This window comes from Gossypium arboreum, chromosome 4 (genome assembly GCF_025698485.1).
Source record: "Gossypium arboreum isolate Shixiya-1 chromosome 4, ASM2569848v2, whole genome shotgun sequence".
NCBI classification, from domain to species: Eukaryota; Viridiplantae; Streptophyta; class Magnoliopsida; order Malvales; family Malvaceae; genus Gossypium; species Gossypium arboreum.
Genome location: NC_069073.1, coordinates 94,591,998 through 94,602,846, shown reverse-complemented (window position 1 = coordinate 94,602,846; position 10,849 = coordinate 94,591,998). Strand labels below are relative to the sequence as shown.

Genomic DNA, 10,849 nt, shown 5'->3' with positions numbered 1-10,849 from the left:
AACCCATGGTGAGGGCACCTTCTCAATAGATCCTTGTATCTCTCTCATGCATCATAGAGTGTTTCTAAATCCATCTGTACAAAAGAATAGATATCATTTCTTAATTTAGCCGTTTTAACCAGTGGAAAGTATTTAAGTAAAAATTTTTCAGTTATTTGTTCCCAAGTAGTGATTGACCCTCGTAGTAACGAGTTCAACCACTGTTTAGTTATGTTCCTCAACAAAAAGGGAAACAACTGAAGGTGAATGGCATCGTCAGAAACACAATTGATCTTAAAAGGGTCGCAAAACTCCAGAAAATTAGCCAAATGAGCGTTTGGATCCTCGTCCTGCAAACCATCAAACTGAACAAACTGTTGTATCATTTGAATTGTGTTAGGTTTTAGTTCAAATTTATTTGTAGCAATAGCAGGTCTAACTATACTCGATTCAGTTCATGTTAAATTAGGTTTAGCATAGTCATACATAGTACGAGGAACAGGATTCTGATTTATTGAATCTGCAGCAACAACCGGAGGAAGCTGATTATTCTGATTTTCAGCCATCTCCTCAGTTGTGGTGTGAATATCATCCTCTTGCTCTAATTCTGTGTATCTTAGGCTTCACCTTATTTCTCTTCGGTTTCTGCGAGCTGTGTGATCGATCTCACTATCAAAAAGTAATGGTCCTGACGGGTTTCTTCTATCATAAACTATAAAAGCCTGCTAGAAGGAAAAAAAATTTAGTAAGAAAAATTAAAATAAAATTTAAATTGCAATAAAATAAATGGCTAAAGTAATAAAAATTAAGTGTTCCTAATATCTTAGTTCCCCAGCAACAGCACCAAAAACTTGATTGACGTAAATCGCGATAAGTTTTAAATTTATGATTGATCGTACTTGAAAACTAGCTATTATCACAATGAAGGCAAGCGCACCTATCGAACAGTAGTATAGTTTATAGTAAAACTCGAATGTCGAACCCACATGAACTAAAAGTACTAGTATTAACTCTCTTTTTATTATCTAGCCTAAAAATAAAGGGGTTTGTTTTATCTAAATTAATTAACTAAACTAAGAATGCACAGGAAGAAAATTGGAGAAATACTTTTAGGAAAAAAACTGATTGATTTGAACAATACCCAAGAAAAAATTCACCTAGACTTTACTTGTTATTTGACTCTGAATCAGACGATTTATTCACTTGACTTGATCCGTAGAAATCTCTAAGTTATATTATTATCTCTCTCAAGACTAACAACGTCTAACCCTAGGTTGATTAATTGAAATCTCTTTCTAATTAAAACCCCTAGTGTTGCATTAACTCGATCTATAGATTCTCTTATTAGGTTTCAACCTAATCTGGAAAAATTATGTCACCCTATGTCTAGGGGTGCAATCAACTCCGCTTAATTATACCAGATATACTCTTAGACAAGGACTTTTGGTCCTCTGAATAAGCACATCAATACTTGAATCAATATCCTGGAATATTAAAGCAAGAATTAAGAACTCGTAATTAAGAGCAAGTCAAATATTTATCATATAATTCAGAAAATAATAACAAGATCCATCTTAGGTTTCATTCCCCTTAGGTATTTAGGGGATTTAGTTCATAAGTGTAAAAGAAAATAATGATAACAAAACATAAAGAAACCCAAAAATCCCGAAGGAAATTAAAGGGAGATCTGGCTTCTGAGATGGATCAATCGGCTTTTTTCGAGTAATTCATTGCCTCCTATCCTGTGTGTCCTTTCTAGGTACCTCCTGGGGTGTTTATATAGGCTTTAGTATGCTTCAAAACCCTCAAGAGTGGCCTTTTCCAAATAGAACTAAACTTGGGATTGACAGGGACACGCTCGTGTGATACGTCCGTGTGAGATGGTTTAGGTCGTGTTACAATCTGTTAAATAGACACGGGCGTGTGGTCTACCTGCGTGAGAAAGTCTAAGCCGTGTTGATTTCCCACGTTGACTCATTTTTTCCATTTTTGGACCGTTTCTCGTTCTTTTTACTCTCCTATGCTCATCTAAGTATAAGACATGCAATTAAAGGATTAAGAGCATCAAATTCCACAAATTTAATGATAATTCATCCAAAAATGTGCTTAAGCATGGGATAAAATATGTATAAATTACGACTTATCATTTACAATTCACTATAGCATCATGAAGTGTCAACTAATCCATGCCGAATATGACATCAAATTCATCAAACGACAATAACATCAAGTCAACCATAAAACAATGATCTCTAGTTATCAAAAGACATTTCTTACATACCTTATCAACTAAAACATGCTTGCCTAACGGGTTTGACACTTTAATCATAAATTCCGCAGACTCAACAAGCATATTCATGCTAGATACCAATTTCATGCACACATATGAATGAATAAAACTAGGGTGAATCAAGGCAATAACATTAGTGTCATAGAGAGAAAAAGTACCCGTAATCACATCAGGAGAAGATGCGTTCCCACGTGCATGTATAGCATAGGCCCTAGCCGGAGCTCTAGCTTCGAATCTCACTACCGTATCCCTTGTTACATTTTTACACCTAGCCCCATTACCATCATTTCTCGAGGGTCTTCCTTTTGTAGCCATACTACCCGGCCTTGTACTTCAAAATTTTTCTTTCTGACCATCTCAGGACAGTCTTTGATTTAATGGTCATAAGAACCACATCAAAAACAAGATTCATAACTCACCCTACACTTACCAAAATGACCTCTACCACATTGTTGGCACTCGAGTTTGAGAGCTCTATCATTACCCACACTAGCCACAAATGTAGCCTGAGATCTAAAACCCGAATTTTGCATCTTACAGTTTCTATACAAATGCCTAGCCAACACATGAGAATGAGAATACATATCTTTGAATTTCTTAAACTGATATGAAAATGACTTGCTCATCGGTCTCTTTTTTATATCTCTAGCCTCAGCTTCGGCTCTTTTCCTTTCCTTGGTTAGCTCCTCAACTTTACAAGCTCGATCAACAAGCACAACAAATTCCTTCAGCTCAAGAATACCCCCTAACACTCTGATGTCCTCATTAAGTCCATCTTCAAACCTTTTACACATTTTAGTCTCAAAAGATACACATTTTCGAGCATATTTACTGAGCCAAACAAACTTTCTTTTGTACTCAGTAACTGACATGCAGCCTTGTTTCAAATTGAGAAATTTCTTATGCTTCTGATCGATGAATCGTTCACTGATGTATTTCTTTTGGAACTCTTCTTGAAAAAATTCTCATGTGACCCTTTCTCTCGATACCACCAAAACTAGCGTTTTCCACCAATGATATGCCGCATCTTTCAACAAGGAAATAGCACACTTCAAATATTTATCAGGTGTGCAGGATAGCTCCTCGAATACCCGACTAGAATTCTCGAGCCAAAATTCTGCCCTTTCAGGATCATTTTTGGCATTGGCCCTAAACTCCTCGGCTCCTTGCTTTCGAATTCTATCAACTAAGGTTCTATGGAACCTCATAAAATCCATACCTTGAGGCACTTGAGGTTCGGGTTAGGGATTTAGAGAGAGTGGAGGAGGTTGAACGTTCAGGTTCGTTCGAATGAACTCCGTATACCGGGCATCCATCATGTGGAGAAAGGCTTTTTGCCTCATTCTCCTTTACTAACAATCGAGGGTTTACTATCAGACGGCACTACTCCTTCAGCAGGAGCAGGCGCGTTACTTTCAACATCATCCGTCACTACTCTATCAGGATCCATTTACTATATGAAAACACATTTTTAAATCGTCAAGAGTCATCACACTATCATAATATATTTATTGCATGTATAGCTAGACTCACACACATACTACGTTAGTCCGAGAACCGACTAAACCGTAGCTTTGATATCACTAAATGTGACACTCTTTACCTGTATCTAAAGTCGGCACAAGGTTCAAGGCATTACCGAACGTAAACATAAATAAACATAAAAAATTGAGCCACAAAGTTCCATCCACATTTAAAACTTTTCAATCACATGCAATTTGTCCCTAATAAGGGTCTATAAAACTCGAAACATATATCGGAAGAGGTTCAAGACTAAACCGAGAACTTTTAAAATCTTTTTAACACTTGGAAAATTTTCTTGTTTTGAACGGTCACACGCTCATGTGGATAGGCCATGTAGTCACACATCCCCATGTGACATGGGACACGTTCATGTCCTCAGCCCATGTAAGTCTCTGACTATGATGCCATCAAGCAAATAAGGTCACACAACCAAGTTACACGCCCGTGTGCTGAAACAGTGTGACGAATTAAATTCCAAAAATTTAGTGCAGACTTCATAGGGCCTGGGCATACACCCATGTCCTATAACCGTGTCCTTCACACGGCTGAGATTCACGGTCATGCATCTGCTCGTGTGTTTACTACTGCACATTTTATTTTGCATAATTAGATTGCAGAGAACAGATAGCCAGATCACACGCTAATGAGGCAGACCGTGTGTCACACACGACCTGAACACATGCCCGTATGTCTAATCGTGTGGACAATTTCTAAGCTATTTTCCAAGCCATTTGCCACCTTTAAGCACTTACAGACTTAGATCCACTTCATGACATGCAATTTTACACCTTTAATCACTTAAGCAAAGACATTCATGGTTAAATTATGACTTGACAATGTCAACATATCACCTATCCAAATTATTATACTTTCATATGGCATCCCACACCAATTTCATATTTGACTATTATCATTACTAACCTATTTTCAAGTTATACATTTGCACCACATTTATCATCAAACACATTAATCATATTTCATACACCCAACATACATGCCATCCATTACACTCATTAACCATAAACAACTATAACCACATTAAAACATAATCACATTTGCATGCATGCATCAATAATTAGGGTGACAACCCAAAATAATTAATATGAGCCACCTCTGATGGCCATATTGTAATATCCTGATTTTGGGCCTAGTCAGAATAGTGGTTTCGTGACCACAAAATCCGAGATATAAATAATTATTTTATGATTATTTTAAGGTCTATGATATGATTGCATGATTGTGTGAAAATTTCGTGAAGAAATTTTATGCATAAAGTGCTTAATTTGAAATTTGGGACTAAATTGAATAAATTGCAAAACTTGTGTTCTAGAAGTATTTTGCATAAAATTGAATTAGATTATTAATTAGAGGTCCTTAAAGAGTAATTTTACCAATTTCTAAGTCTATGGACAAAATTGGACATGGATGGAATTTTGGAAAGTTTAGTAGTAAGGGCATTTTGGTCATTTAGGGTAAAATGAATTAAAATACAAAATTAAAAGCCAATTTTGCTCATCTTCAACCCCATGGCCGAATATAGCAAGGAGAAACCATGGCTAGGGTTTTTCAAGCTTCCAAGCTCGATTGTAAGTTCGTTCTAGCCTCGTTTTTAATGATTTTTACGTTTTTGGAGTCCCAGTAGCTCGATTTAGCTTATGCTAGCAATAATTTAACCTAGGGTTTATATTTGGAAAAATACCCATAGGTGAAATTTGTGTATTTTGGTGTTTTATGATAGAATATGAGGTTTTAAATTATGTTAGACAACTTGTGCTACTCGGTTTTAAGTGAAAACGAGCAAAAGGGCTTAATCGGTAAAAATACCTAATAGTCATAAGTACATGTTAGAGTGAGAATTTGATGTTTCCATAGAAGGGAAAAATGATCAGCATGTCATAAAACATAAGAAAATAGGCTGAATTTTAATTTACGAGCTTTGGGGCAAAAGTGTAAATATGCAAAAGTTTAGGGGCAAAATTGTAATTTTTCCAAAATATGATTTTGGGTCAATTTGAATAATGTGAGTCCTAATTAGACTATATTTTAAATGATAGAGCAAGGAAAACTGAAATTGGGCTAAAATGGGAAAATACCAAGTTGTGGGCGAAATGGTAAAAATAGCCATTTTAGCATACGAGGGAAGTTCATATGTAAATGTTGGTAACATAGTTATTATTTTAAATGTTTTAATGTTTTTAAATGATATGATAATTATTATGAAATATTATACTTGTGATAATTGTTTGATAATATGTCAAATTATGTGATATACTTGGAAAATGTGAAATACTACCGAGTATCGGTATCGGCATTCCGTAGAAGATGGTTGAGACACATGATTGGGAAAAGGTCCCCAGAATGGATTAGGATACAAGTGACATGTCCTTTGGGATATTTGGGCATCCGAACTCGTTGAGTTGAGTCCGAGTTCACTTATGGATGCGAGCGTCCAACTCGTTGAGTTGAGTCCGAGTTCGTGAGATGTAACTAGGCATCCGAACTCGTTGAGTTGAGTCCGAGTTCACTTATGGATCTGAACGCCCGAGCTCGTTGAGTTGAGTCCGAGTTCACTTATGGGCGGGTTACATGGTAGCTTGGCTACATATGTGGCACTTATGTGCAAACTTTCCATGTATCCGAATTATATTCGATGTGTTCAACGGGTAAAGTTCTACTCAAATGGAGGAATACTCAAGATGAAAGGGACGTATTGGTAAGTGTTGTGAAATGGATACTTTGAACAGGTATGTACTTAACCCTCGGGTTGAAAACTCGATATAACAACAATATGGTAAGATGATAAATGAAAAGGTGATATGAATGTCTTGGTGATGATTATGCAAATGATGTTTTATGTTTGCTTATATGGTTATGTTACTTGCTATTTGCATGTGAGCTTACTAAGCATTTATGCTTACTCCTCCTTTTCATTCCTTGTAGTGTTGACAAGCCAGCTCGGAAATCGGAAGCGGTCGGAGGCACGCTCACACTATCGATATACCATCTTGACATAATGGCTTGTATATTTTGAGTATGGCATGTATAGCATTATAATCATTTTATATGTATGGTCTTATGATATGGTTATTGAGTGGTATGGAAATAGAAATGCTTGGTAATGATTAGCCATTGGAATGGCTAATCATGATCATATTTGGTATTATGTATGTCAAATTGCTAGCTAATCCATGGAAACCATGAAATAGGTAAAATTTACCATAAAATAGATTCAGACAGCAGCAGTGACGTGAGTTTGAAAAATCACTAAAAATAGTAGAAATGGAATTAAATAATGAATAAGTTATGGAATCGAAGCTTGATGAGTCTATTTTCATATGGAATAAGCGAAACAGGTATATGAGCTATATTTTATGAGATGTTTAAATTTTTGTGAAACAGGGCCAGAGCAATTTCTGGATCCCCTGTTCTGACTTTGGAAATTCACCATAAATTTTACAAAGATAATTAGAAGTCACGCTTTATATGTACAGATTCCTTATTGAGTCTAGTTTTATTAGAGATAAACGTTATAGTCATTGAAGCTCTGTACAGGGAGATATCTGATTCGTAATACACTGAGGTCAGAGTAGTTGAACCCTGAAATAGGGGAGACTTTAACTAATAAACTGTACTAATTGGCCCAACCAAAAAATTCTAGAAAAAATTAGTAGATATATATATGAGTCTAGTTTCAGGAAAAATTTACGGAATTGGATTTTGAGTTTCGTAACTCAAGATATGATTTTTAAGCGACTGTGATGCAGTTAGCCAGCTTGTCTGGAAATTTTAAAATGAATTGTATGAGTGTTTAATTAATGAATTAAGTCCGTTAACACCTCGTGTTCGACTCCGCAACGGTATCGGGTATGGGGTGTTACATTTAGTGGTATCGAGCAGGTTTAGTCGGTTCTCGGACTAACCTAGCATGTGTAAAAGTTTAGCTATACATGCCAGCGATCTGTGATAGTGTGATGTCTTCCGACGCGTATAAGTACCGTCTTATTTAGGCAGGTACTCTCCAACCGAGCTGCGCCAACCATGTTCAATGTTAAGTAAAGGTATTTGAGTAAAATTATGATTATGATAAGTCTCGGTTCAGAAAAATATGAATAAAAGTTTATGATACATATGTGATAATATGTGAGATGAAAGTTCATGTTGTGATAAATATTCATATTTGCTTAATGCTCATATGATGTAGTGTATGTGGCTTACTTGATAAGATGAACGGAATAAATAGAAAGTAGTAGAGGTATGAATAAAGGTCATAATATTATGATACTGAATGAAAATGTCCTTGTCTTGATTGGATGTCGAATGTTGATGAATGTTAATGGTATATAATTTTATGAGGTAAAGGATTATAATGAAATGAACTTATCTATGTTAAATTGTTGGACTGAATTATATGATTGTAATGATATGTACATGATGATGCACGAAATGAAAGTTGTGATTGTGATGCAAATATCTATGTTTGTTTGGCCTTATATAATGTCATGAGCATGAATTAATTTAATTAATTGAATGGATAAGTAAAGCATCTAGAAAACATAGAATGTATGCATAAGTATATTGTCTAAATGGGACAATAGGAAAATTGGTGTAAGCCAACATGAATGAATGACATGGTTTTGATGATGTTACTATGATGATGGAAGTTGTGTCATATGTGTATGTATAAGAAAGTCGAGTCAGAGGTCCTACAACCCTCCCCCTTACCAAAGTGGTACTTATAATGGAATTTCATGAGATTTGTATTGAATAAGTTTTCGGTTGATAACCCAAAGAGTTCGATGATAGAATAATTATAAGTATGATCCGAGATTGAAAATGAGCTGATAAGTAAAGTCGAGCCGAGAAAGTATCGGATTGACGTAAAAATTATTGGAGTTATGCCTTGTCCTAGTTAGAAAAGAAATTCTCCTTGGTAAATCGAATTACTCAAGTGCAAGGTCGAGAAAAGTGTAAATCGAAATTTATTCAGAATTGGCCTTTTTTAGTGAATGGTTTAATATAAAATTTGTGACGGCAGAACTAGTTGGGGAAATGATATTTCAAATGTGAATTATCTGAGTGTGACAGATTATGACCGGATAGATTTAGATCTCTTTTGAGATGTTCTATGTGTTCACCCGTTCTCGAAAATATTTCTATGGCTATTGATCTTCGAAGAAATTCTTGTTATATGGGAATGTCTTCTAATTTTGGTGTTGGATGAAAGCATTGGTAGTCTGACTGGTTTATAATTTATATTGCTCTATTTCATTGGGTATTCTATTTCATTTCGTCTGATAAGAATTGATGAGAGAATTCATATGATATTATGATTCTGTTTCTTCTACTTGATGCTTCATCTGATATATATGTATGGGAAGATATATTGATCTTGTTATATTTGATTTCAGTGGGATTAAATGATGTTTTCTTTTGGACTTTCTTTCTTTGAAGAATTATCAGGGTATTCTGTATTTTCTCTATGAATTTGGTTTTCGATTCTCCGGCAAAGTTTCGTATCTTGGGTTTCTTTATCCTGGATCTCTTTATTCTGGATTTCTTTATTCCGGGTTTCTCTATCTTGGATTTCTTTATTCAGTTTTCTTGTTATCTTTGTTCCATAATTTGTCAATTATGACTCATGTTTGAAGTACGTTCTTCAGCTCGTGATAATCATGTCAAATATGACTATACTTCTAATTTGATCTTGGTAATGTGGTGATTTTAGTATTGGGATTTTTCTAATTTACGTGTAAGGATTTGACATCGATAAAGGCATAGGTGATAAAAGCGCGAGTTTTAGTCGGTATGGTAAATTATTTATTTGAAAGATTTCATGTGACAATTATGTCGGGATTATTTTCCCAAGTTTGATAATAGAATTTCATTTTGTACAAATCAAAGAGTAAATAGTTTGAGCGAGAAGTCTATATTTAATAGAAAGAGTTGAATATTAGTTTAAGTCACTACGAATGATAAGGTTTCCATCTTGTGAAAGCTGAAAAGTTTATTACATGTTGACAGAGTTCGGATAGATGAGAATATTGGTAACAAGCGCGTCGAACTAGACTAGTCTACATTGAGCAATGACTTCGACTTTCGGTAATGTATTGTTGTATGAATTGTGATGTGTTTCAAGACGGTGAGGTAATGTGATAGTTTAGAGCATCCGATGTTACATAAAATCGGAGTTGGTAAAGGGTTAAAGCCGAGCATTGGGATCTATCAAAATTATCCTTGTCAATGTTGATATTGGGATGGAAATGAGAAGGATTATTCTTGAGGCCATATCGAATTATTTCTATGGCGGAAAGAAAAAATGTGATGTATCCTATTGTTAAATGTTTGGCGAGATCTATAAATCACATCAGTATTGAATGAATTCCTACTCATCGATTCATGGAATTTCAGGTCTCTTTGATTGTTGGATTTCTTGGAATTCGGTCTCCATTAAATCAAGTTGAGATCCGGGTTTTATGTCATGATATCATGGGAAATTAAGAAGAATGAAAATTTAAGAACGGTTGAGAGTTGAGGCGTAAGCTTTTAGATCATATGAGAAATTGAAGAGATCTATTGGAGGCAGTCTAAGTGCAAGTTCTTGACACCAAATATGAGATTAAAAGTGAAGACCACTTTTACGGTAAGATTTTAGGGGCGAAAATCCTCGAAGGGGAGAGTTGTAATATCCGATTTTGGGCCTAGTCGGAATAGTGGTTTCGTGACCACAAAATCCGAGATATAAATAATTATTTTATGATTATTTTAAGGTCTATGATATGATTGCATGATTGTGTGAAAATTTCGTGAAGAAATTTTATGCATAAAGTGCTTAATTTGAAATTTGGGACTAAATTGAATAAATTGCAAAACTTGTGTTCTAGAAGTATTTTGCATAAAATTGAATTAGATTATTAATTAGAGGTCCTTAAAGAGTAATTTTACCAATTTCTAAGTCTATGGACAAAAATTGGACATGGATGGAATTTTTGGAAAGTTTAGTAGTAAGGGCATTTTGGTCATTTAGGGTAAAATGAATTAAAATACAAAATTAAAAGC

At 35.0% G+C, this 10,849-nt stretch overlaps 1 non-coding gene across 1 annotated transcript; it reads left to right on the top strand.

The window, feature by feature from the left end:
* On the top strand, positions 1 to 107 carry LOC128292110 (small nucleolar RNA R71). The gene has a single exon (XR_008282095.1). It is a non-coding gene; the product is annotated as a small nucleolar RNA R71 (small nucleolar RNA).
* Positions 108 to 10,849: the final 10,742 nt, after the last annotated feature.